Source organism: Sceloporus occidentalis, unplaced genomic scaffold, assembly GCF_023333645.1.
Source record: "Sceloporus occidentalis isolate IW3139 unplaced genomic scaffold, rSceOcc1.0.p SCAF_4, whole genome shotgun sequence".
Classification (NCBI taxonomy): Eukaryota; Metazoa; Chordata; class Lepidosauria; order Squamata; family Phrynosomatidae; genus Sceloporus; species Sceloporus occidentalis.
In genome coordinates, this window is record NW_028316984.1 from 162,881,993 (window position 1) to 162,907,984 (window position 25,992).

The 25,992-nt window shown below is 40.4% G+C and overlaps 1 protein-coding gene across 4 annotated transcripts in view; it reads right to left on the reverse strand.

The window, feature by feature from the left end:
- Positions 1-25,992, reverse strand: part of SYNDIG1L (synapse differentiation inducing 1 like) — an 80,920-nt gene that overhangs the window by 32,769 nt on the left and 22,159 nt on the right. The window contains exon 1 of one of the 4 annotated variants that reach the window (XM_089523564.1): positions 12,519-12,559. The exons of the other annotated variants lie outside the window; for them this stretch is intronic. The gene's annotated coding sequence lies outside the window, so the exon portion shown is untranslated. Of the gene's footprint in view, positions 1-12,518; positions 12,560-25,992 lie in introns of those variants that run through there. 4 annotated transcript variants of the gene reach the window in all.

Sequence of the window (25,992 nt, forward strand, 5' to 3'; positions counted from 1 at the left end):
GATCAGTGCTACTCAAAATGGTGGGCCACAGGTCCAGTGCTGGCCCATGGGCCACTGGCAACTGATCTGGGGTGAGTTTCCAAGAAATTGTCAATATTGTGTTAATGTGGCACAAATAAGGTACTGGTCCCTGGCACACTGGGAAAGAAAAGTCTGGTCCGCCACAGATGGCTTGAGTAGCACTGCTTTAGATCTTTAACAGAAATCTGTGTGTGTTTGTTGTGCCTTCAAGTTGCCTGTTGATTTATAGAGGCCCCATGAGTTTCATAGGGTTTTCTTAGAAAAGGAATTTTCAGAGCTGATTTGTCATTGCCTTTCTCTGAAGAGTGCAATGCCAATGTGGGCTCAGGCCAACATGGAGGCTTGTGTGCTGTTGAACAGGAGAGTTCAGACAGTCTATGATGGAAGGGAGATAATTCACCTGTCTGCAGCTACTAGTTCAGTAGAGGTAGGAAAGAATAAATGTGTCATTTGTTCTGTTCTCCTAATAGCAATACTGCCCCAGTGATGGGCTTTGGTATCTGACAGAGGCTAAATTGCTTTGAGAATTGGGATGCCATGTGCTGATGTTTAGGGGTTGCTAGTCAAATTGGCCAATTTCCAGATGGAAATCAAATCTTTATTCTCCCTGATAAAAATGTTTCTTGGCAGAGGCAAAGTGCTTACTGCCAAGACATCTCTGCTAATGGTGAAAAACCAAAATTAGGTGCAGAGCCCTTGGCGAAGCCTGATCATAAAGCTTCCAGAAAGTGATGGCATATCAGTGAAAAGTAGCCAAAAGTCTTCCTTACACTGTCATACATCTTCCAGCTAACACTATAAAACATTTATGCGGCAACCTTGCTAAGACTCTTTTTTTAAAGCTAGCTGGGAAACAGTTGAAGCTTGCCTCTTTTATGCTCTTACTTGTAAAGACCATGTGTAGTGGTTTTTATATGTTGTTGTTGTTGCTGTATGCCTTCATAGAATCATAAGAGTTGGAAGAGACTTCATCAGTTGTCATGTCCAACCACCTGCCATGCAGGAATACACAATCAAAGCAACCCCAACAGATGACCATCCAGCCTCTGTTTAAAAACCTCCAAAGAAGGAGATTCCACCACACTCCTAGTCCTAGGGAGTGTGTTCTACTGTCAAACAGCTCTTACTGTCAGGATGGTCTTCCTAAGGTTGCCTACAAGTCATTTACACCTCAAGGCAGCCCTAAGGTGATGCTATCATGAAGGTTTCTCAGAAAGATTTGTTCAGAAGGGATCAGCCATTGCATTCCTTTGAGACTGAGAGAGTGTGACTTACCCAAGGTCACCCAGTGGGTTTCAGTGGCTGAATCTCCTACAGTCGTGGTTCAACACTCAGATCACTACACCACACTGGTTTTCAAGACACCAGTTTTGTGTGTAGGACTTCACATTGGAATACGCAGGTTCAGCTTTCCTTGAAACTCTCTAAATAATCTTGAGCTAATCCATATCTCTGTGTCTGACCTTCCTCACATGTTGAGGGGATAAAATAGTCAGAAGAAGAGCTAAATACATTGCTTTCAGTTCATTGTAGGAAAGATAGGATATATTAAAAGAAAGCAAGAAAAACTAAATCTGAATCAATGAGAATATTATTGATCCTGTTGCTTCATTGGCTCCTTTGCCTGTTTTCCTCTAGCTTCTGTTGTGAAAATCCTGTTTACTATAGCAACATAGGGGATTGTGTGCTACTGAGGGGAAGAGTACAGACAGTGTATGATGGAGGAGAGATAATTCACCTGTCTGAAGCTGCTAGTTCAATACAGGTAAGCAAGGAATAAATGTGTCATAGTAAGCAGGGAAGAAACAAAAAATGAAGGGACTTGAGGAGCAATAAGGGAGGATGTAGAAAGGGTTCTCACATGCACTTTGAATGCTCTAGACCTTTCAAAATGGGTGGGAAAAGTGCAGCCTATAGCCAGTTTTTGGCCCAAGCCAGTTTTATAGCCCTCCAGCTCCTCCTTTTTTGCCCTAGGGCATGAGGGGGGCAATTTTATCACACCTTTGGTAAGAGAGCCAGCATGATGTAATGGTTTGAGTGATGGACATCTCTGGAGATCAGGGTTTGAATCCCCTAAAAACTTTCTCAGATAGGAAAGTATTCACTTGCCATAGAAGGAGAGCAAGGAGTGAGCCATCCTAGTTACCCCAGGGAGGGAGAAGACATCAAAAAGGTTCTTTCCTTTGTTCTCACCAAACAAGCCTGGCAAAGTAGTAAGACAGAAAGAAAAGTCTTCCTTAAGATAGGGGTTGTTTTTTTTGTGTGTGTGTGTTTTTCAGGCTATGTGGCCATGTTCTAGAAGAGTTTATTCCTGATGTGAAGTCAAAGCTTTTCATGGCCAGCATCCATAGTTTTTTGTGGGTTTTCTGGGCTATGTGGCCATGTTCTAAATCTAGAAGAGTTTATTCCTGACATTTCACCGGCATCTGTAGCTGGCAACTTCAGAGAATGCTGAAGATGCCAGCCACAGGTGCCAGCAGAACATCAGGAATAAACTCTTCTAGAGCATGGCCACATAACCCAGGAAAAAAAAAACCTCTAAAAACCCATGGATGTTGGCTGTGAAAGCCTTTGCCTTCCTTAAGATCTTAGAAACTGAACAGATTCATATAGAGAGATACAGTCCTTGCATCTATTTGAATGGGGCATTGTGTGGGGAGGAAGCTATGATTTCATCTCATTACATGGCACACATATAAACAACATACTTGATTATTGATTTTTAGTTACTATTATTATTAACATTTATTTATAGAGCACTGTAAAGTTTGCACAGCGCTTTACATGATAGGGATCAAGATAAAATAAAATAGTAATAAAACTTGCTATACAGCGTACAATACGGCATAGAATATGGTTGTTTTTGGATTGTAATTTTGATGATATAGTTCAAATTATAAGACACGCTGAGAATTACATTAAAAGGGGTATACCAAATGTTCGATTTCAAATATACCCGTAAATAATATAACATAACAATTGTCTTCCTTCACCTCCTAGAAGAGGTTTGCAATTAATGACTGCATTTTGCATTTCCAAAGGTTTAGCATTTAATGTTCATCCCTCTTTTATCACACAGTATGCAAGGCTTTAAGCAGCACAAGATAGCACCTGAATATGAGGATTGTTTTTATTTTTGTTTTTAGTACAGGCCCAAGAATCCTCTTGGGAGGCTCAGAACTGAGGAGTATTCCATGAGAGAGACACAAAGCAAAGATGGAATGGGTCATTGTGCCTCTGCCATAAAGACACTGATACAGCGAACTCAGCAAAATCTATCCAAGAATATGAACAACTGACTGCATCGTGGAAGAGATATAATCAACTTGTTTTATTTTTGGTCACTAGATGTCTCTGTTGCCCTATATTTATCCCCAGTCTGAGTATCAAAGTGGTTCTGAATAGGGACAGTTTTGTATGGGAGACTGGACCCCCCCCCCCCAACCCAATATTGACAGTAGAATAGAAAATTATGTCCATAAGTGGTCTCTTGGTAACTGCCTTGCTTATTAACAATGAAGTTTCCCATTGAATAGCTCTACAATCATACAGCATTATAAATGTTCAATTAAGTAGAGTGTTTATTATGGAGTCCCAAAGCCTTTTTATAGCATCAGAAAGGGAAACAAACAGACTCAGTCTTGACAGTCTTCCAAACCACGATTTGAAAAACCCAGAAATGTGTTTCCTTTTTAAAAATATGTGCTACTGCCTACCCTCAGTCCAAAGTGACACAGAAAAAATATTCATCTAAAGATCTCAGCATCTTACTGTGTTGTATGTCTAGATCTGGTTTGATATGTGCATTTATTGGATTTTTGGTATAATTTCAACAATTCTGTCTTTCTCATCAAATATTAAATTAAAGAACATAAGAAGAATTGTTCTGGTTCAGTCTGAAGATTTGTTTTGTGTTGTTGTGTGCCTTCAAGTTGTTCTGACCCCAAGTTGACCCTATCATGGGGTTATGTTGACATGATTTATTCAGAGGGGATTTTCCTTTCCCTTCCTCTGAGGCTGAAAGAGTAGGACTTGCCCAGGGTCATCCAGTGGCTTTCCATGGCTGAATAGGGATTTGAACCTTGGTCTTCAGACTTGTAGTCCAGTGCTCAAACCATTACACCACTGTGGCACTCCAACATTGTGTCTTGTCCAGCTTTTTGTTCCTGCAGTAGCCAAGAAGATGCCTATGAGAAGCTGAGTGTAATAGTACCCTTCTGCTCATGTTCCCTAGCAACTGATGTTAATAATCCATAACCATCATGACTAGTAACCACTGACAATTTTATCTTTCTTGAATTTGTTTAATTTTTGTTTAAAGTTGTTGTTAAAGTAAGGAGAGCTACCATGCTATAGTGGTTTGAGCATTGGATGATGACTCTGGAGTTCAGGGTTTGAATCCTCGCTTGGCCATGCAAACCCATTGGGTGACCCTGGGCAAGTCATACTCTCTCAGCCCCAGAGGATGGCAATGGCAACCTCCTCCCAATGAAATTGCCAAGAAAACCTCTTAAGTCACTGTAAGTTGGAAAAAACGTGAAGGCACAGAACAAACAAAAACGTTGCCAGAGTTGGTGGTCATCACCAGTGGCATCACTAAGGTTGGCGTCACCTGGTGCGGTAAGTCCTGGTGTCACCTCCCCATTGATCTCCTCCCATACCACCCCATAGAGAATCCTTAGCAATGTGTTTTGTATTAATGTTACTGGGAATTTGTAATTCCCATATATTATTGTATGTAATGGCAATAGTTGTGACATAAACAGCTAGCAAAATTAATTTATAACTTTAAGTTACAATATCATAAGCATAATATAAATGTATTTACATTTGCATAGTTTAATGTGATTAAAATCAAAATTTAGTAAGATGTGATACTTTAAAAAAATTAAAAAGAGTAAAATCTAAAAAAACACAAACAAACCCCAAGATCTCTCTTTTCTCTACCCACTGAGCCTCATCTCACTCATGTCTTCTCTTCCACTGAGCTCCAGGATTTTAAAGGGACATAGGCAAATACCACAGCTTGGAATCACACACACACACACCACATGGTGTTATCTGGTGTGGCACACGCCTCTGTTGTGGCCCTGCTGGTAATCACTGTTTAGTGTGGTAAAAAATTCTATTTTTTATGTATGGCTAGAATCCTGTTCAGGATTTATGAGACTGTAAGTCAGACGTATGCTCTCATAACTTTTGGAATTCATGTTTATGGTCATTAATGACCAAATGTGACCCCAGAAATCTATCTCTTAAGCCAAACAGCACCCTAGCCAAAGGCTTTCTGAGGTGCTATAGATCAGAATGCTGGGAGGTGATGGCCCCAGCACTCTCTTGGGCACATTGAGACAAGTAGCTGTGGCAGGACCCCAAGGGATCTCCCCACCTGCTTGTTTCGACACATTCTGTAACCAGGAGATCACTGCAGTCATCATTTCCCAGTGCCCTGATCTGCAACACCAAAGAAACTTCGGTCCTGCCTGGTTTAAGAGTTTCTGAGGGGTAGCTCAGAATACCAGCCAGTTGAGTTAAAGGGTATTATTGCCTTTTATCTTTACTGACTCTCTGATCTTCAGCATATAACCCCCAACGCTAGTACTATAAGAGAGGGAGGAAAGCTTCTGCCACTTCACTTTCTTTACATCATGCATAATGCATATTACTAAACTCTTCCTTGGTTTGTGGCAATGCTAAAGAATCCCTACTTTTGGGATACAGATACAAAACAGAAACATTTTGTCATTGGTCCCTGAAAACACAATATGTACTTTGTGCTAAGGATGGATATAGCCCCAGTCTGGTGTCAATGATGTGATACCTGGTCTCCTGACATGATGGATGAGACCAATAAAGTTGTTGCTGTGGGACAGCCTTCAGTCACAATGTTGCCATCATTTAAATGGCTGTTGTTGTTATTTTAATAAGGCTGGGCAACACTGAGGATTTCAACACATGAAGTGGGAGATGATGCGACATTTAATTTTTTTTTTAAACAAGAAAAAGTCAACTAACATTTGATCATAAATTTAATAATGATAATATACAAAATTATATTCATGGAAAAGGAATTGTATCTGTTATTTCTAATGGCATTATAGGCAAGAGCCACACGATGCAAATGACTTGTGTGCAATCCTAATGTCCATAGACCATAGTGTCTGAGGGATTCTGGAATAATAGTCCAAAAAGAAGACCAAAGAGCAACTTTTCTAAGCTCTACACATTTGAGGAGAAAAGATCTGAGTCTTCCAGGTACAATATGTTGCTTTTTAAACACAATCAAATTCCCACAGGAGAAACACAATAGAAATACAACCTCAGCAGAAGATTTCTGGAGTGTGCACCACAAAGAGATAATGGCTGCACCTTGACTGGATAAAAACTGGTAACATGAAAGGTCCTTATTGAGGAGTGTGTGAATGCACTGCAGATATTTTTCAAACTAGGGAACAGAAAAGAGATGTCTTGTTCAATGCATTTTGAGATCTGAAGCCTTCATTGGTCACCTCAACCAGTTTATAAGCCAGCCTACACAATTGGCATTCTCTAAACTGAGATGAAAGCAGCCCAATAACTATATATGAGGGTTTATAAGGATCTAATCCCCTTAATTTGGCTGCCTGTTAAGTGTGTGATAAACTGAGTATTTGTGTCTGTGCAGGAACATCTGCATCTTTGGTTTCAAATGGGAATGGATCTGGTTCCCTCACTAGCCAACATAAAGGGGGGGGGGGACAGTTTCTGATATCATTACCTGCATAAAAACAGCATTGCAGGACCTAAGATGATCTTATGAGTGAAGCAAATTAAGACACAATTTGCTCCATACAGCCTTATTCTCTGTGCTGTGTGAAGCTCATTAGCAAAACAAACAAAATAAAGCTTATAGCAAAAATTATTGGACAGGTGCATGCTCTTGAAGTGTGGCACAGGGCTCCTTAAGAAGGCACAAACAATAGCTGGGAGAAGTGAAAATTGAACCTCAAAATTCTAGCTATCATTCTTGATTTGCCTACTTAAAACATATATAAGCCCCCCCATCTTTATGAATGTCAGGTCAATATTATTAGAGTTGGAAGAGTTGAGATTTGGTTGGCAAGGTTTTCACAGGCATGATAAAGTTAAGATTAATATAGATTTTAATAACCACTTCATCAGAAAATCTTTGTTAATAGTATGGAACAAATATAAAATAAGATTATGTCTTTAAAAGCCTGTATAGTTTGTGCCCTATGAAGGCTTATATAGAAGAGAAATGGTATTTAAAGATAAATGGGTAACTTATCAAGATCTTTTGATGTTGGATGGCGGGCATTACAGAATGAAAATGAGAAGAATTGGAGTTGGAGGGATACACATTTCAGCTGTACTTTTATAGACAGATATCTGAGAGATTTAAGATTTAAGATGGATGGATATCTCTCAAATATCTGAGAGATTTAAGAGAGACAGAAACTACTGAGGGAAAACAGCAATTTTAGGATTTGAAGAATAACATATAGAAGCATATCTTATATGCACATTTAGTGGAAGCCAAATAATTTGATAATTATAACCCCTAGCTAGTAAATTGGAAGTCAAATGTATCCTGTTTTTTCCTTTGTTTTACTGTTATTTTTTATAGTGTATCAGTTTATGTAGTTAATTGTGTAGTTTCTATGCATATTTCCCCATATATGTTGTTTTATATTATTAAATGTTATGTATTAATTTTTTTTTTTTAAAAAAGAGTATCAGGAGAATGTACAATAAATATGACTGGAAGCCTAAATCCCAACTGAATTACATCCATTGAATCAACATGAACTTGGTAAATCAACACTTAATATAAAATTCATGGATTCAGTGGGTCTACTCCAACTAAAAATAGTAACTGGATTTTGGTCATAGTATGCCTTCACTGGATCAATGAAGAAGTAGGGTGCTACATAGCTACCTCTCAATGTCTCTAAATCCTCGAAGTGTGGAAAGGTGATGTTTGGGATTACAACTTGCAGAATACCCCAGTCTGCATGGACATTGACCATTTTAGCTGGATGATTCTGGATGTTGTACTTTAAAAGGCCATTCCCACCCCCCACCTCATTCTTTCTGAAAGCAGTTGGAAGGGAGCACACAGCAGGGGAAAGGTGATGATCCTGGAGTAGCAGAGACAGAAGCAGATATTTGCAACAAACAGCCAGGGAATTAATTCTTGTTTGGGCACATTCAGCACTTTGGACAGCTTCTTTATAGATCAACTAAAACCAGCATGGCCTTCAGCACCTCACCGAGGGAAGCCACCAGTCATCAGGAATGTTCACCAGTGCTTATGCTAGTGAGGTGCTTGTGATCTGAACTGAAACTGAGTTGCGTTACTTTGCCAAGTTTTCAGTCCCCATGAAGTGTTTGTTGCTAAGGATGGGACAAGATAAGCCAGCTGCTCCCAGTGAATGTAGAACAGCTTGTGTTTGTGAACTGTATGCTGATTGCAGGCATTAATGGTTATTGTTTGCAAATCTCCACCAGCATTTCTACAGCCGCTTATCTCTGCAGTCTATGATATACATTTGGTCTCTTGAAGAGCTCTAAGCTTACATTCTCTGCCAAAGTCCTGCTTCCTTGTTCATTGTCCTGATTGGGCTAATCCGACTGAATGCCTCCACCACATTTAACTGTGGTTTTTACCTTCAAAGATTTTCATAGCTCTTCACTTCTATATTTTTTCTCATACTAGTCAATCATCATCATCATCCCACAGAGCATGTTGCAATAGCTTCATTTTAGGGACCAGGTACTTGTTCTAAAGGCTTTTCTCTTCTCAGTCTAGACATTTAGTGCTCCAGCTGGGGTTGGTTCACCTGTAAGGGCAGTGCATGGCTGGCATCCCATAGGAAGCACAATGAAGCTTTTGTCAGGAGGCAAAGCAGAGAAAGGGGTCCTCAGTGCAAAGCCAGGTGACTGTCAGACAGAATTTTAAAACTGTGCATAATGTAAAGCAATCAGACTTTCAAGAAATGTCTTCAAATCAAAATGCCAGAACAAGTCACATAACAAGCGCTCTCTCTCTCTTGCACACACAGACACACCAATTTTTTAGAGCGGGCATAAAACATCTTGCTGCCTGAGACAAAACAATAAATGTTGCCCCTCCTCCCTCTCCCAAAAGTCAATGTGCAAACCTATGTTGGCATATGAGAGAAAAAAAACCGGTGAGCACTTCTTCACATTAAACAACAAATTGGTAATGTACAGCCATGTGCACGTTTTGGCAATTCTGTTAAATATTCTTAAAGCACACTCATCCATGGGTCTACTCTGAAAGATGTTCCACTGTGACCAAGGGGGTCTAAATCCTATAACAGGTGTTGAATTAGCAGGGATTTGGGCATGAGTGATCTACAATTACTGATAGTTTTGAAAATTTAGAACTTTGTTTAGACTTGTTTCTTGTGGAAAAGTTTGGTCTTATATGAATGAAACTTTACTAATGTGGTCTGAGGGTTACTCTAATAATAATAATAATAATTTATATCCTGCTTTTTTGCAGAGGAATCAAAGCGGATTGCAACAGTTTAATAATAAAACATCATACAGTTAAAAATTACAATTAAAACAACCCCAAAACCCCAACCCTCCTAAGAGCAAGGAAGTTTTGAATCAGCATGCTGTGGTAACATGGATATTTTTACTCTTTAATAAAACAGTGTAAGATTTGGACTGTGTCTGATTTTTTTCAGTATTTATTCTTTGTTCTTTTGTACTAAAGGTTCAGCTGTGGGGTGTTTTCTGACTGTTGTGGTGATTCATGTTGGGTTATTTTAAACCAAAAATCTACTTTCTGATAATTTGCCTGTTGCTGATTTTGGGGTAAGCTCATAGGATCTATGCACATTTCCTCTTTCATTTTATTCAAAAGCAAGCTATTTGGCCCATATCAATTGCCAGCCTTAGTTATTTATCTAAAAAAATGTGAGTCGCCCTTCAGCAGGGTAATTTTAAAATACAAGAAAAAATACAAGTAAATATACAGGAAACATATTCCAAACTGTTAATACTTTTAAAAAAACATTAAATACATTTTTAAGACTGTGAAAATCAAAGTATAATAACATATTCTTCAACTGTCCTGATTTGGCAGGGACAGCCCTGATTATTCCCTTGTCCCACTTTTTCCTCTGCTTTTAATATATGTGGGGTTAATCTCACTGAAGTAACAGGGCTGAAAATGGATTCACACCAAGAGAGTGTCATGTTTCTTTCTGCACTGCTTCTTATGTAGTAGCCAGGCGAAGGTAGGGAAAGTAAGGGTTTTCTTGCTATGTTCGGATAAGTGGACATGTGACAACAATGCCATCCTCTGTGATCTTGGGAGACACCCAGGAAATTCTGGAATATAGCCTCATTGTTTTGTGTCTGGCTATCAGAACATAGTGGGATGATCCTTGGCTGTTGCCCACCTTTCTCTGGCAACTATACAGCCATGTTTATACTGGTTTTTATATATGAAAACAGTGAGTCCTGGGGGGAGGGTGACTGAGCTAATTTGCCAACCAGTTTTCTTCCTGCTGCAAGAATGTTTTTGAAAACTACACAGTTTTCAAAAGACCTCACAGCAGGGAGAAAATGGAATGAATTATTCGATCTCCACTGTAGGAATGAAATTAATGCAGAATTACATCCTTAGTTCATGCATGAAGATTTCTGTGCTTCTGCCTTGTGGTACTTTCTATTGTATTTATCCTTTCTTTCTTTCTTTCTTTCTTTACTTTCTCTGCCTGCATTTCTAGAAAACCGGACACATGTGCAAAAAGGGGGCTCTGTTTTTACGACAGTGCCAGGGGCCCAACCATTTTAGTCTGGCCTTGAGTGGAGCAGTGAACCTAGTGTCTAGCTTAAACTTTTCAAAGAACTGTCCAAGGAATTAGATTCATTTTGGGGTGGGTCTTGAATCCTGAATAGCTTATTTAAAGTTCAAGCTAAAACCCACAGTGGATTCCCTGCTCCACTGGCATAGAAAGTGCCAGTCACCACTGGTTGGGGCTGTACCAATCTTGGGAAACATGCAAAGAAGGTTGGGTATGTTTAAATTCCATTCAGAAAAATGGAACTGGTTATGTGCTCATAACCTGCTTATTGCTTTCTGAAGAACCTACAGCTGGAGGGTATAGTGGTTTGAAGTCATATGCTTTATGGAGGTGGTTGTTAGCTATGGTGGAGCTGAGTTTGATTTATGGCCACACTATGAATGAGAGACCTCCAAGTTACTCAGTCCTCAGCAACCCTGCTCAGGTCCTGCAGATAAATGTCTTCCTTGGCTGGAGTCTTCCATCTAGAGTGTGATCTTCCTCTCTTCTTACTGCCCTCCACTTTGCCAAACATTATTGTCTTTTCTAGTGAGTCATGTCTTCTCATTGCATGGCCAAAATACAACAGACTCCGTTTAATTATCCTGACTTTCAGGGAGAGTTCAGGCTTGATTTACTATAGTATGCATTTATTCATGTTTTAAGCATCCCAGGGTATCTGCAGAACTCTTCTCCAGCACCACATTTAAAATGAGTTGATTTGCTTCTCATCAGCTGTCTTCACTGTCCAACATTCACACCCATATATAGAAATGTGCAGTCCTAATTTTAGTGTTCAGTGATACATCTTTACATTTCAGAATCTTGCCTAGTTCCTTCATAGCTGCCCTTCCAAGTCCTAGTCGTCTTCTGCTTTCTTGACTACAGCCTCCACTCTGATTAATGATTGAACCAAGGTAAGGAAAAAAAAATCTATATTTTGATGTATTTGGTATTTTCATGTCATCATTGTTTACTTTAAAGTTATCTAAACCCTCTGTGGTTATTATTTTTTGCTTTTTAAATATTCAGCTGTTGATTTGCCTTGCACTTTCTTCCTTGACTTTGGCTTCATGGGCCATGGGCCAGTCTTTAGTAAAGAAGTAGAGATTAATGGGAGGCACAGGGAGCATGAGAGCCAGCCCAGTGTAGTGGCTGTGTGCTGGACTTTGGGGAACTAGGGTTGAAATCCCCACTTAGTCTTTAAAGTCCCACAAGACACTTGCTTTTTACATTGAAACAGAGTAACCCAGCCATTTCTTTGGTTTTTGTTTTACCATTTCAGAAATGCTGAACCTTCAGAGCACACACATTAAACAGACCCATTTTCTGCTGTTGGTTATACTACTGTTGCACTCTGTGGAGTTTTATTGTTATCAATTATTGCTATCAATTGATTGGATCTGTTCATTAACTTTGGAAAGTTTCTAAAGTGAAAGGAGGACTATGAATATTTTAAATAAGTAAGTTAAATGTGCAGTAACTTATCTGTGTTCTCTTCTTTTTCCTCTTTAATATCCATGTGTTGGCATAAATGCACAGAATAATTGTCATAAATTGCTGGTATGTGTGTAATTTTAGAAACGCAGGCATTCCATTCATGCAGAAACATTTTTCTTATGCATATAACAAAAAAATGTCTTTACGTACAGTATATGATCAACTTACCATTTTCCTGCTACCTCTTAATTTCTTTCACTGCTTTAGCTATACCCATTGTTCTGTCTTTATTTCTTCAATATGACAGCAACTATTGCTATAATTGTCTTGCAACACCCAGAATGCTTTGCAACTGGGTAACAATAATCATGCTGTATATTTAAAGAACATACTAGCTACAATTTATTTTTAGCATTAGTCCTCTGTCACTTTTTAAAACATACCTTGTACTTTGGAATCTGCACATTTTCATGTTTCTTTTTGAACCTCTGAAATATGTTTCCAAGATACAAAGGCAGGAGGATAAAAGTGTTGTTCTATTCAAAGTCAAGGTGAAAATATCCTCCAGTTTTCTGAGATTTCTGGAGAAAACTTAATTTAGGCTTCAAGCCTGTGGACATTTACCTGGGAGCAAGCTCCATCAAACATATTGGGATTAGGGTGGTCTTTTAAGTGTTGCCAAAGGCTGAAAGAGGACACAGATTTCTCTATGCTAATTTATATGTTTAGATGCAAATTTAGGTATGCTTAGAATTATGTATATAGGAAGACAATGGCCAAGATCCTACATGAAGATGGAGTGTAATTCTACTGTAATGAAGTCAAATGGCAATTGTGCAAAGCCACCATGTAAAAGAATTGTGACATTGCATCTGCATACACAATGCACACCTGCATATGCCATACATAATGTATATCACAAGCACCTCTGCAACCCTGAACTAAATGCAGATGCTCCATATAAGACAAAAATGTCCAACTGTTTATTTAGGTCAATTTACATGCCTGCATGGCACCAACAGGATTCAGGCCACTAAGTCATGGTGGTGAAGAATGTGACCACATGGCTGCTGTGCCTATTCAAACTGCTATGTGGGTGCTTACCATTGATGGGGAACCTCGGGTTCCTACTCTTTCTTTTTATGGACACAGTACAATATTTAATGCTTGGGGTCCACTGGCTTTTTGTCTCTCTTTCCCTCTTTGCCTGGCTTGTTTTTTCATCCCATTCCTGCACCTCCCTCTCCACCTCCTCTCCTCTCCTCTCCCATCTTTCCAGCTTCTCAGAGACTTTCTCATTTCTTAATTTCTTTCCAGTTTTACCTTCTTCCATTCTTACTCTCTTTCTTACCATCTCCCGCCTGCCTGCTAGCACTCTTCCTTTTTCCTACTTTCCTTTGACACCCCCACCTTGTTTCTCTCCCTTCCAACCTCCTCTAAGACACTGCTGCTTTTTCCTCACCCTCACCCTGCTTATTGGGCACTGTGGCATGGCTGCTGTGGGTGGGAGAGCTCTGGCAGGAGGTGATGATGGAGAAAGTGAGATGTGTGCAGGTGACTCTAGAGGAGCCAGCAGACGTGGAAGAAGCTGGCACCTACTTTGTGCATCAGTGTGGTTGGGGATGATGCCAGAGGGTAGGGCAGAAACTGGAACTGTGATAGGTGGTACCACATGCATCCTTTCACTTTCCCCCTTTGCACTCAGTTTACTTCCATTGCAGCAAACTGAGTTCAAAGCACAAAAATAGTTTGCATTCAATTAACTCTGCAGGGGGAAGAGGAGGGTTGGAGTCTTTCTCTTGTTAACACACCCAACACACACACAGATTTTCATATCTGGAACCAGGCATGTTTTAAAGGAGTCACAATAACCTTTGGAACATCAGAAAGCATTCTCATGTGAAGGACATGTGGAAGACTCAGGTAATAACAAGATTAAGGTTAAATGGATTTGCTGATCATTCTGTCCTCCCCTCAGGCTTTCCACATGTTCTTTTGCACTGGAGACAAAGGAGGTCCCACTGCACTTAGGCAAATAATACAGTTTCTCCAACCTATCCTTGCCGTGTTCCCAGCCAACTTACCTATCCATCTATCTTGGGGTTGTTCTACATCCAATCAATATTTTGTTAATCTGAAGTTAAGACCGTCTAACGAAATTACCTTTTTTGTCAATTCTGTAAGAAAGCATTCAAGCCCTTTGTACTTCATGTAGGGATGTTAAGTACCCCTTGAAACTAGGAAATCAGATATAAATATCTGCTTCTAGCCTCGTGTGTGCACAGAGTGTTTCTTCCACACACTGTGTTGCCTTCAGGCATTGTCTGAGCCACAACCTGCTTTCCATTGTTTGCTCTTCAGGACAGGTAAATACAGCACTACTACAACCCTGAGCCTCTGCTATCCAATTTCCATACCTCTACTTTGGATAGCTCTGTATGGTGTTACTGGTTGAAATCCTATTGTATGTTTGGTTGCAGTCTTACCTCAAGTCTACCCACAGTTTGTTCTGGTATATATTAGTGAAAATGATTCTTAAGTTACCCAGCCTCTCACTAGCCTCCTTGAGCTAAGCAATTATCCCAGCATTTAAGGAGATGCTGACAAGGTTGATGGAGATGCCATGTTCCTCCATCTTTTTTGGTAACAGCCTTCTCTGTAGGCTTAAACAAAAGCAAACTACTGCTGTGTCTCCTAGTTTGTGTGTTCTTTCTCATCAGTAGCATTTGCCATCTCTGATGTTGCTTGGTCACAGGTCTCCTGGTTTTGATCTGTGAAATGTTTGAGGCTATGAAGGTGGTCCTCATTGACTGATGGTCCTGAGGCACTGCTCTATTCAGTCCAATAGTAGATGTGCCACTGAAACTTTATCTTTAAATTGCTCTTGCACCAGGTTGTCTTTCAGGCAGAGGATATTTTCAGACTGAGAAAAGTACTTATAAGCCTTCAGACAAGAAATAGTCAGCCTTGTAAAGGAGGACACATAGCCTCCCTAAGTAAATCTTCTGAATAACGAAGTACAGGATTGGTTAATGCCTGTATAGGTTGATGGTTGACACTTGAGAAAATATGAATTTAGAAAAAAAAAGGAAAGATTTTTAAAAATCTTTAATACTTTATACTGGCATGAAGAGGGATATATCTACACTGGATTAAAACCAGCTTCACCTTGTACTTTTCTGGTCTACAGTGACCCTGCAGCAATTCCGCTAAGGCTACACATTCACAGTCACAGTGAGGTGACATCAATACAACCAGCCACACTTTTCTTCCTGGTAAACACAGTTCTTTCCCCATTCCCAGTATTCATCATCCTATCAGCTAGTGATCATTATTGTTTGCCTGTCAATCTACTGGATCCATTCTTATTGCATGCTTTCCCATCCAATCCCCCTTCCACCTTTGCAACCCCAGTGAGAAAGGAAGGGAATTTGAAATGTAAACACACACACACACACACACAAAACACAGAAATTAAAATTGAGATTGTATTTTATTCATCTTTTATGTCCATGAGATCAATGGTGAGGGGTTAGACTGGGCTACCCCCCTCTCTTCCTACCCTGCACCAAGTATCCCATTGATACGTACTGTTTTCACCTTTTCCCCCTCTGAACCTCTCCCTCACCTCACTGTTGTGTCACCTATGGTCTTACTCTTTCTCCAATCCTCCTCTGATCATTCAGTTGCTCACTTGTGCAGAGAGCTCATGCACTACCTCCCCCACCCCCACCCCCATACATACTGTGCAGATCTCTGCACAAGCGAGCAAGCGAATGATCAGAGGGACAATCAGAGAGGGGGAAGAGTAAGAACAAAGATGACACAATGCTAGATGGATGGGGAGGATCAGAGGGGGGAGACTAAAAACAGTACAAATGAATGCAACACTTGGGAGGGAGAAAAGAAGGAGGGCGTAGCTATCTCACCTCTCACTGCTGATCTCATGACTGGACATACACTGCTGTAGAAAAACATGGTAGCACACACCAGGCTTGCCAGATGCAACCAGTTCCACCCACCAAAAACTCCTCCTGTCCCCAATCCCACACTGACATTGCTATGGAGCAATGGCATCATTATGGGTGTGGACGGTGCAGACCACACCAGATGATACCCTAAAGGAGGGGTGACACCACTGATCCTCAAACATCTGCATTTGGGCAGAAATAGGCTCTGGCATACATATGTATCTCTTTAAAATGCTGAAGAGATGGTGTGAGTGGAGTGAGGCTTAGTGGGAGGATAAACGAGAGGCTCCAGTTTTTAAATTTTAAATAAAAAATGAAATTAAAAAAACTTTAAAAACATCACAGTGTACCAAATTTTCACTTCAACCACATGAAACTATATATACGTAATGCATTTAAGCTATGCACATGATATTGTAATTTAAAGGAATAGTTTTAACTGTGCTAGTTTTTTATGTCACAGCTATTAACATTACATTCAGTAATATACAGGGATTGTAATTAATGAGTAACATTAGTACAAAAAACATTACTAAGGATTCTGTATGGTGTGGTATGGGAGGAGGTCTATGTGGGGTGTGACACCATTAGTTACCAGACCAGGTGATGCTAAACCTAGTGACACCACCGCTAAGGAGCACAGTCCACACAAACATCTGTATTTTCTCCTCAAATTTGTAGCAAATATCATTTTCCCCCTCAAAATTAAAACGCTGAGGTGATGAAATGGCTCAGATTTGGCCTGAATTGTCCTATACTTGTTCTGGACAGCTTGCAATGAAGATGGGGGAAGGGGGTGTTTTATTTGACCTGTGTAGACAACAAACCCAATGGCTTTGTTTTCCTGTCTTACAGTTTTGTTTATTTGGAAACATCTTCCCAAATACTTGTACCAGCTTCAATGACCAAAACAGAATACAGTATCGCAAGGATAGCTGCAAGGGTAGTATAATATTGGTGGTGTCAGTTCCTTCCTAACAATCAAAACACAGAACCATGCCTTTTTCACAACAGTGTTGAGCACAGAAATCATTAGAGGCTCCAACAGTTCCATGCCCTTGTTTTCTAAGATTTTAGTCAGTAAACATGAACATTGTTCCAAGTTTTCTTCCTTTACATCTGTACATTCTTAACTGCACATCTTGGAAATGTCACATTTTAGGATGATCTCTTCCAGAAAGCATGGGGATAGACTATGTTTGTTCAGAGATTCTGGGGTTTGCTATTCAAAATAACCCTAACTTTACCAGGCACCGTATCTACCTTCCAATGCCTGTCCTCCTGGAAATTCAGTGTTCCTATTTTTTTATTATTACATTTGGTGGGAATGCTTTGCTTTTAGTTGGAATTATTAAGTATTTACATTCTCCCCACTGTCTCTTGAGATGAAATTTCTGGATGGGCTGGTGGAGGATGCACCTCATCTCTAAGGCCTTAAAGACACACATGCACAAAGAATTATGCCAGGTAGTATTCAGCCTGTCAATTCACATTACTGTGAGGCTCATGTTTTACTCCTGTTCCCCAGCAGCTGGCATTAAGGCATGTTACCATCATGACTAGTAGCCCTCAATAGCCATATCTTCTTTAAATTGGTCAGCTTTGGAAATTACGTTTTTCCTGAACATCTATGCTAACACCATGTTATTTCTTCTTGAACAGTACATATTTTCTAGCTCATCCTTACATAAAGAATTGTCTTAAAACATTGTGGCAGATAATACTATTGAACAGTATTAGAGAGAGCAATTTGAAATGCGTGAAGATGGAGAGAATAATCCTTGGCATGATAATAGGGCATTACTCAAATGCATCCTCATTTTCATCTATGAAAGGTGAAACATTTATGTGGTCTAAAAACGTATAAATCATTGTGTTCTATAATATATTTACTATATAGTGACAATGCAATAAACAGTATCATTACTGCTTGAAGCCCCAAGGACACCCCTTTCCAGGCCATGGGAAAGCGGCCTTTTGCAGCTTCCCCACGGTCTGGAAAGCGGCGGATTGGGGCCTTGGAGGCTGCCGTTGTGGCAGCTGAGGCCCCAATCCGGCGGGGAAAGGGCCGGTTACAGGCCGCCCCAAACGGGCGGTCTGTAACGTGCCTGAGTGACTTGTTGAAGATTATGCTTGAGCAGGGAACTGAACCTTGATCTCCATAGTCATAGTCGAACACCCAAACCACTACTCCACACTGGCTGTTTTAGGTCATAATGGCCAAGGTGACTTTCTGGATTTATAACCATGGGAAAGCCTTCTAAAGGCATAATAGAAAGTGCAGGATTTCTAAAAGGCTTTGTTCTGGACCAGTTCAGTTCTGTGGTAAGTAGAACCATTTGAGCATCCCCAAATTTCAAGCAGAATTCATCAACATCCACCATCTTAAACACATGTTTCAAATTAGGAACAGTGGAAGCTGGAGATGGACAAGGGATGCAAAGCTCACCCTCTCTTACACACCACTCCTCTCTCTCTTTCCTATACACCTTCAGTGCCAGGAAAAAGCAGCTGCTAGCAAATGGCTCCAACACAAAAGAAAGCCATGCTGTTTGCCCTTTCCAATTCTATGATGTGCCAGGACATACTGGCAACTAGTGCGTGAGGTATACTGTGGATGAAATGGGGAGCAGGAGGTGAATGCAGTTTTACCACACAGAGGCAGGCTTGCTGAAATTGTGAGGTGGGGGGGGATGGCAGGAGATGGCAGTCATGGCTTTTTAAAATGGAACAATCATGCTGTGACCAGGCCACACTGAATAATTGTGTTATCTTATTACCAGCATTTTGTCCTTCCTCTTGATTGCCCACTCCTGCTTTTTTCTGCTTATTTTCTTCTCTGTTTTCTTGCTTTTATGATGGAAGATAGAAACTCTCAGGGCAGCGAGTTTTTGCTTATTTCTATGAAGTGCCCGGCAAATCTTCAGGTGTTAGAAAAACATTAAGTGATAAAAAAAAATCAGAGATTTGAAACGGTGTCACCTCATGCAATCTTACTTGAAAAACACATTTATTTAGACACCGTTATGGTCCTGGCAGAGAGGCAAGCACTGAAAAGCTGACAGAAACTGTAAATAAACAAGGGATATTCAGATAAACAGCAAAGGATGGAGGTGTGGGGAGTATCTAGGTTGGTCTGATGTAGCATCTTCATTAGAAGTCTGGAGATTGGAACAGGGGACTCTAATGAGATTCAGAGATGATACTAAATCAGACATAGCTGCAAAATCTCAGTGAAGACAGAGAAATTTACATGCATCCATCTTTTCCAAAACCTAGTAAGGGTAAAGGAAGTGATATTTCAGATGATATAGAGTTCTGTTCCAACTGGAATGCCAATTAATGAAGGAAACAAAAACAAGGATGCTCAAGTATGACAGGGATGAACCAGAGAAGGGAATCTCATGGAACACAGATATCTTAACCATAAAATTATTTGTTTTCCAAGCAATACAGAGGTTAGGAAAGCTACTTTTTAGGGCTATAGCTCCCATAATCCCCTAACCAACATGAATTCTGGCAGTTGTAATGTAAAAAAAAGCTCTTGCTAGATAGATGAAGTGGACTGAGCTGAAGTGAATATACTTGGGATATTCTGTAATCACTAGTTGGGTATGACAACAAAAGCACACTGCTTCCAAAAGGAATTGGGTTAATTAGTATTATTAGTAGTTCCAACTAGTTTACACTGGATTATTGAGTTTGTAGAATTAATCATGTTAAGAAAGGACAGTTTATAAGGGAAATAGGAGTGCTCACACAATACGAGGGAATAGCAACTTTATTTATGGCTTGTTCTCATAACTGACAGCAGTTTTAAGTGGAACATTAAATGTATGGCACAGTACTATTAAAATAATAACACTTTAATAAGACTGCATACATTATTCATAACTAGAGAAGGTGTTGTCTGTATTTCTCATAATATCCCTGATTAAAGGCAAATCAAGAAGAAATGCAACCTCTAGTTTTGCAATGGAAGTACAGGAATGATTTCAGAAATGTGTATTTTGAAAAGTAGGCAGGTGTGTGTGTGTGTGTGTGTGTGTGTGTGTGTGTGTAAATGAGGGGGGAAAGGGTTATTTTCAGATGAGGTGAAGAATTGGATCCATCAATGGGTTCAGATTATATGGAAAACATTTAAGATAAATACTGGGAAGAACTTTCTCTCAGAAGGTATTGTCACAGCTTTTTAATTAGAGGCTGAATGATTTCCATCCAGGAGTACTATAATAGTGTTGGTGGGGAGCATGTAGATGGCCTTTGGGATCCTTTCAAAATCTGTGATTCTAGGAATTCATTACAAGCTGAATGTTTTTCCAGTAGAAGAACTGGCCAGAATCCTATTGTGCAGTTATGAATGTATAACTATAGTAATTATGGAGCTACACAGTGAATTCCAGCCCACCCACCCTCTATCCCCACTTACTGGGAAGCAGCCACTGCAATCCATAGGGGTCCATTCCCCTGACACTTCGGAAGCAGATGATTGACATTCCTACCCCTTCTTGTGAATGATCTCCATTGCAAAAGGCATGGTCCCTGTTGCAATTCTCCCTCATGCCAGAGGTCACACTCCCTTAGGAGAAGGAGGAATGTCAGTCATCTGTTTCCCAGGTGATAGGCCCTAGGGGAACAGGTTTCTATCAACTGCAACAGCTGCTTCACAGTAGGTGGGGATTGGAGGACCTTAATGGTCTTTACGTCCCCTAAACATGGGGGCTACATAAGGATCATGAATACCACATAGTTACAAATGCTTAACTCCAATTATGCATTTGTGACTCCTCAAGTGGTTTCTGGCCATCCTTTACAAGGTGCCCTAATGAAATATCCAGAATATTCTGGATGCCCCCATGCCCCCCAAATGTCCCAATTAATCCTCTGTCATAACACCTTTTCATATGCTTTTAAAACGTCCCAGATTCTCTTTCCTTCTCCCATTTCCCTTCCTTTGTCCCCACCACATTTCAGTTGCTGCAAACTGAGTCCAAAAGTAATTTGCACTCAACTAGCAGGGGGGAGAGTAGAGGAAGGGGTGTTTTTCCAAATAGATTCAGGTAAAAACAAGCTGCTGCAGCTAGCTTGTATGTTTTATCTCAATAGCTTTTGCCATCTTGACCACATTCTAATGTTGTTTGGCTACATGTGTCCTAGTTTTTGTCTGTGAAATGTTGGAGGTTATGTTCCCTATGCTACCTAAAAGAGTTGCTATTTCTAATTTCTTCCTTTGCATTACTTCTTGGGGTCTCACAATATCAGGGCTTGGTTGCAGGCATCTGGGCTAGTTCATACTTGTATACACAGCTCTTAATTTTTCATCACTAGATGGCTCACAGATGAATGTGTATATACAGCTCTTAATTTGAATCCATTCATAGTAATGGATCTGAGGTAATATGAACAATGCTTCTGGTAGTCTATTATCTGTGATCATGATTAATACATTTTCACCACTGAATATTTCTTTCATCAAGTTATGAATATTCAAATGGAAGTATTAGTCCTTGTATGTAATAGCACACAACCTCTTGAACTGGAGAAAGCTGCTTTATGGCATATCAGGATATTTCTGTATCTAGCCGACTTTCAGGTCTGGCCCAAAACATTTTGCAGTCTGGGATGTCCAGTTATGGGAACCAAAATTCAAGAAGGAGGTTGACAAGCTAGAATGTGTCCAGAGGAGGACAACCAAAATAATGAAAGGTCTGGAAACCATGCCTATGAAGGACAGTTTAGGGATCTGGTTATGTTTAGCCTGGGGAAGAGAAGGTTAGGAAGAGATGTCATATTGAGGATAGAATAAACCTGTTTTCTGCTGCTACTAGGACATGGAGCAATGGATTCAAATACAGGAAAAGAGATTCCACCTAAGCATTACGAAGAATTTCTTGACAATAACATCTGTTTGACAGTGGAACACACTTCCTCAGAATATGGTGGAGTCTCTTCTTTGGAGGTTTTTTAAACAGAGGCTGGATGATCAACTGTCTGGAGTGCTTTGATCATGTATTCCTGCATGGCAATGGCCTTGTAGTCTTTTCCAACTCTATGATTCTATGATAGTCAGGAATACAATTTAGATGGTAAAGAAAGCACATTGAAGAGCCATCCCTGTATGCCTCCTTATTGATTTAAATTATAAAGCTCTTAGCTCCATCCCTTGCCAAAACCCTGCCCAGGAGATTATTACTAAATGAACATGAATTCACAGCTCTGCCTTGATTCTCAACTATTCCCCAACTGTTACATCAACTAACAAAGCCTGGATTTGAGTTATGAAACTTTGTTAGAAAGATTGTCATCTTTTTTTTCCCTAAGGGAGTTGGCATTTATTCTACATAGTTATAGAAATATATCCTACAAGTTGCTGCTGACAGTATGATTTGAGCTTCGGCCACTAAACCAGTTAATCCAAAGTAGTCCTGGAGGTTGGATGGCCATCTGTCACAGGGAATGTTTGATTATGTATTCCAGCATGGCAATGGCAGAGGATTGGACTGGATGGCCCTTGCATTCTCTTCCAACTCTATGATTCTCTCCAGGTTCTTTGGCCTAAAGCTTCCACAGTTCATTACTATTGGTCATGCTGCATGGGATTGATGGGAGCTTCCTGATGTCCAATAGTTATTCATCTCTGACCTAAAGCAAAAGGCCATGATCCCACATCAGGAGAGGTAGCTACAAGATATAGCAACAAAAATTTCTTATCTAACCCTCCGACACCACCTTTTTTTTTATTCAGATGAAGCCACCTGAACCTGGCCATTTCCTGATCAGTGGAAGGCAGGTGCAATAGCAGACAAACATCTGGCTATTTTCCTAACACTGGAGACACAATAACAGGCATCCACAAGAACTTTCAGAAGTCCTTGTAAATGGTATCATTGCTTTGTGTCCAGTTGCGTTCAGGTACATTGTTTGTAGCAAATGCTGACCTCTGCATATTTATAGTGCAAAACCTGTCCCAGGGCAGAATTTGGGATTAAGGGGTAGCTTCCAGGAGGGAAGAATAGAAGTGGAAGTTATGAATGGCTGGACAAATCAGTGCAAATGCCCTTGGACAAAGAAATATCACTCCCACAGGGAAGTGTATTTGGATTTTTCATTACTTGCAAACCCAAGGTCTATCAACCACCATCACTCCTGTCTCTGTAGGGATTATGCAGTTTCTGATCATAATCCCTTCAGAGACAGGAGTGATGGTGAGTGATAGACCATGGGTTTGCAAGTAAAGAGACATCTTTGTCCTGAGCTCTTCCATGCTGAGCCTTCTGGATCACTTTATATGTTAAGGCTATTCTCCCGCACTTGGGCACCCTCATGGCTATGTGCTCTCAATGTTCCTTTTGATATCAATTGGATATTGGCATGAAGGAGAGATGCAGAGGGCCAGACCTTGGGGAAACAGAGGATACCACAGACACAACAACAATGGCACCATAGCTAACACTTGTTAATACTACACAAACACAGGCATGAATGTCTTTTACCATGAAAACCCTTTGATGAGACAGTCTACAATATACCCAAGATCAATCAAGTCATTTCAGTACTTGAAGAAATGATCTCACAAGCTTGGCAGTAAAAATGCAATAATAATGAAAGTACAGTATAGTTAACAGCTAATAAGTAATAATAAATAGAATCTCACTTACATTAATGGTAGGGCTAGCCTTGCCTGTTATTGTCTATTTTTCTTTTTCATCACCTGCTTCCTGCTTCTAACTAGAGAAGCCAGGGACTCAATCAAGGACATTCTGCATACCAAATGGGTTCTCTTCCATTGGGTTGTGAAAGAAACAAAAGTGGAATGGAATCCCATGGATTTTCCTGTGGAACTAGAGACTGTGTATGAAACTGTACACCTCACAGAATATTTGCTTTTGTGAGTATTTCACATTCCTTGGCCCTGCTGAAAACAAGCATATATTACACTTTTCCAATATTCTGATATGGTTGAAGAGCTGGCCTTGCTGATTCCTCAAATATCTGATGCTTGCCTTACTCTACCTGAAGGTATGGCAGGCTCTAAATTCTCATACCTTATCTGGAACAAAATTAGAGCCCCCCCAGTTCTCATCTGGATTCTTAGGACTTTTTCACACGATGAAAATTGGAAAGTTATATGAGGGTGAATCCAAGGCTATCCCTGCTATTTAGCGTAATTTTGCATGAGAATATCAAATGACATCATAGCCAATCCAAAGACTATCAAAACGTAATCACCAGTCATCCCATGAATAGCTAAATTTGGTGAAACAGTGAATTTATAAATCCATTTGCACTGCAAATTAGTAGTCAATTCGAATTTGGCTTGGTAGGAAATGCTTCTACAGAATCGGCCATGGATTGCCTTCATAACAAACAAACTACAATTACCGTGATCTTTTGTTTCAATTTTTCTCCCTGTACACCCCCCCTCCTTCCCTTGTGCCAGCTGCTGGAAGAAGAGTTTTTTGAATGTCAGGGAGAAAGGGAGGAAACAATGAGGCCTTGTGTGTGTTGTTTGCCTTCAAGCTTTTTTTCTTCTGACTTAAGGTGACTCTATCAAGGGGTTTCCTCAGCCAGATTTGTGCAGAGGGGGTTTGCCGTTGCCTTCCCCTGAGGTTGAGAGAGTGTGACTTGCCCAAGGCTTTGTTGAGACTCAAAGGAGAGGGGGGTGTCATAGAGGTGCATTAACACATGAAATTGCTGGGTGAGATCATCCGGAGACATGGGGTGGGGTGTCATCAGTATGCTGATGACATTAAAATATGTTTTCTTGGACTGCTGCAGTGACTAAGGAAGGCATCTGTCCTCTGAATGACTATCTTGGGTCGGTAATGGACTGGATGAGGAAAAACAGACTCAAACTGAATCCTGGGAAAATGGAAGTATTTGCTTTGGAACCCCAAAATCTGAGGATGGAAATTTGCCAACCAGTCCTGGATGGAGTCAAACTTCCCCTAAAGGACTGTGTTTGCAGCTTGGCAGTGCCCTTGGACTCATCCCTTCAGTTGTCATCTCAAATAGATGCGATGGCCAGGAACGCTTGCTATCGACTTCAGCCAATATGCCAGCTGCAACCCTACCTAGACCAGGGGGACCTAGAACCGGTGGTACATGTGCTGGCAACCTCTTCTCTTGATTTCTGCAACACGCTCTACATGGGGCTACCCTTGTGCCAAGTTCAGAAGCTTCAATTAGTCCAAAACATGGCAGGCAGACTGGTCACTGGTAAATCCAGGTTTGACCACATGACACCTGTTTTAAAAACCCTTCAATGGCTGCCAATTAGCTTCCGGGTGCAATACAAGGTGTTGGTTATCACCTTTAAAACTCTACATGGCTTGGGTCCAGGTTACTTGCGGGAACACCTCTCCCTACATAATCTGCCCTGTACTCTCAGATCCTCTGGAAAGGATTTATTACAACCACAGAAAACTAGATTAGTGATAACTTCCCAGAGGACTTTTTTTTCCTGCCGCTCCAAAACTATGGAATGACCTGCCAGAAGAGATCCATCTTATCACCACCTTAGCCACCTTCAAGAAGGCTTTCAAGATGGATCTGTTCTGGTGGGCCTTGCCAACCTGACCTCCCGAAGGATAGCCCCATCCGTGTTAATGGTCCATTCCACTTTGATTATTTTAGATTGTGCTATTGATGAAAATTTTAATGTGAATTTTTATTATTTTAATGGTGGGAGGGTTTGGGGGTTGATGTAAACTTTTGTTGTTTTATTGTAT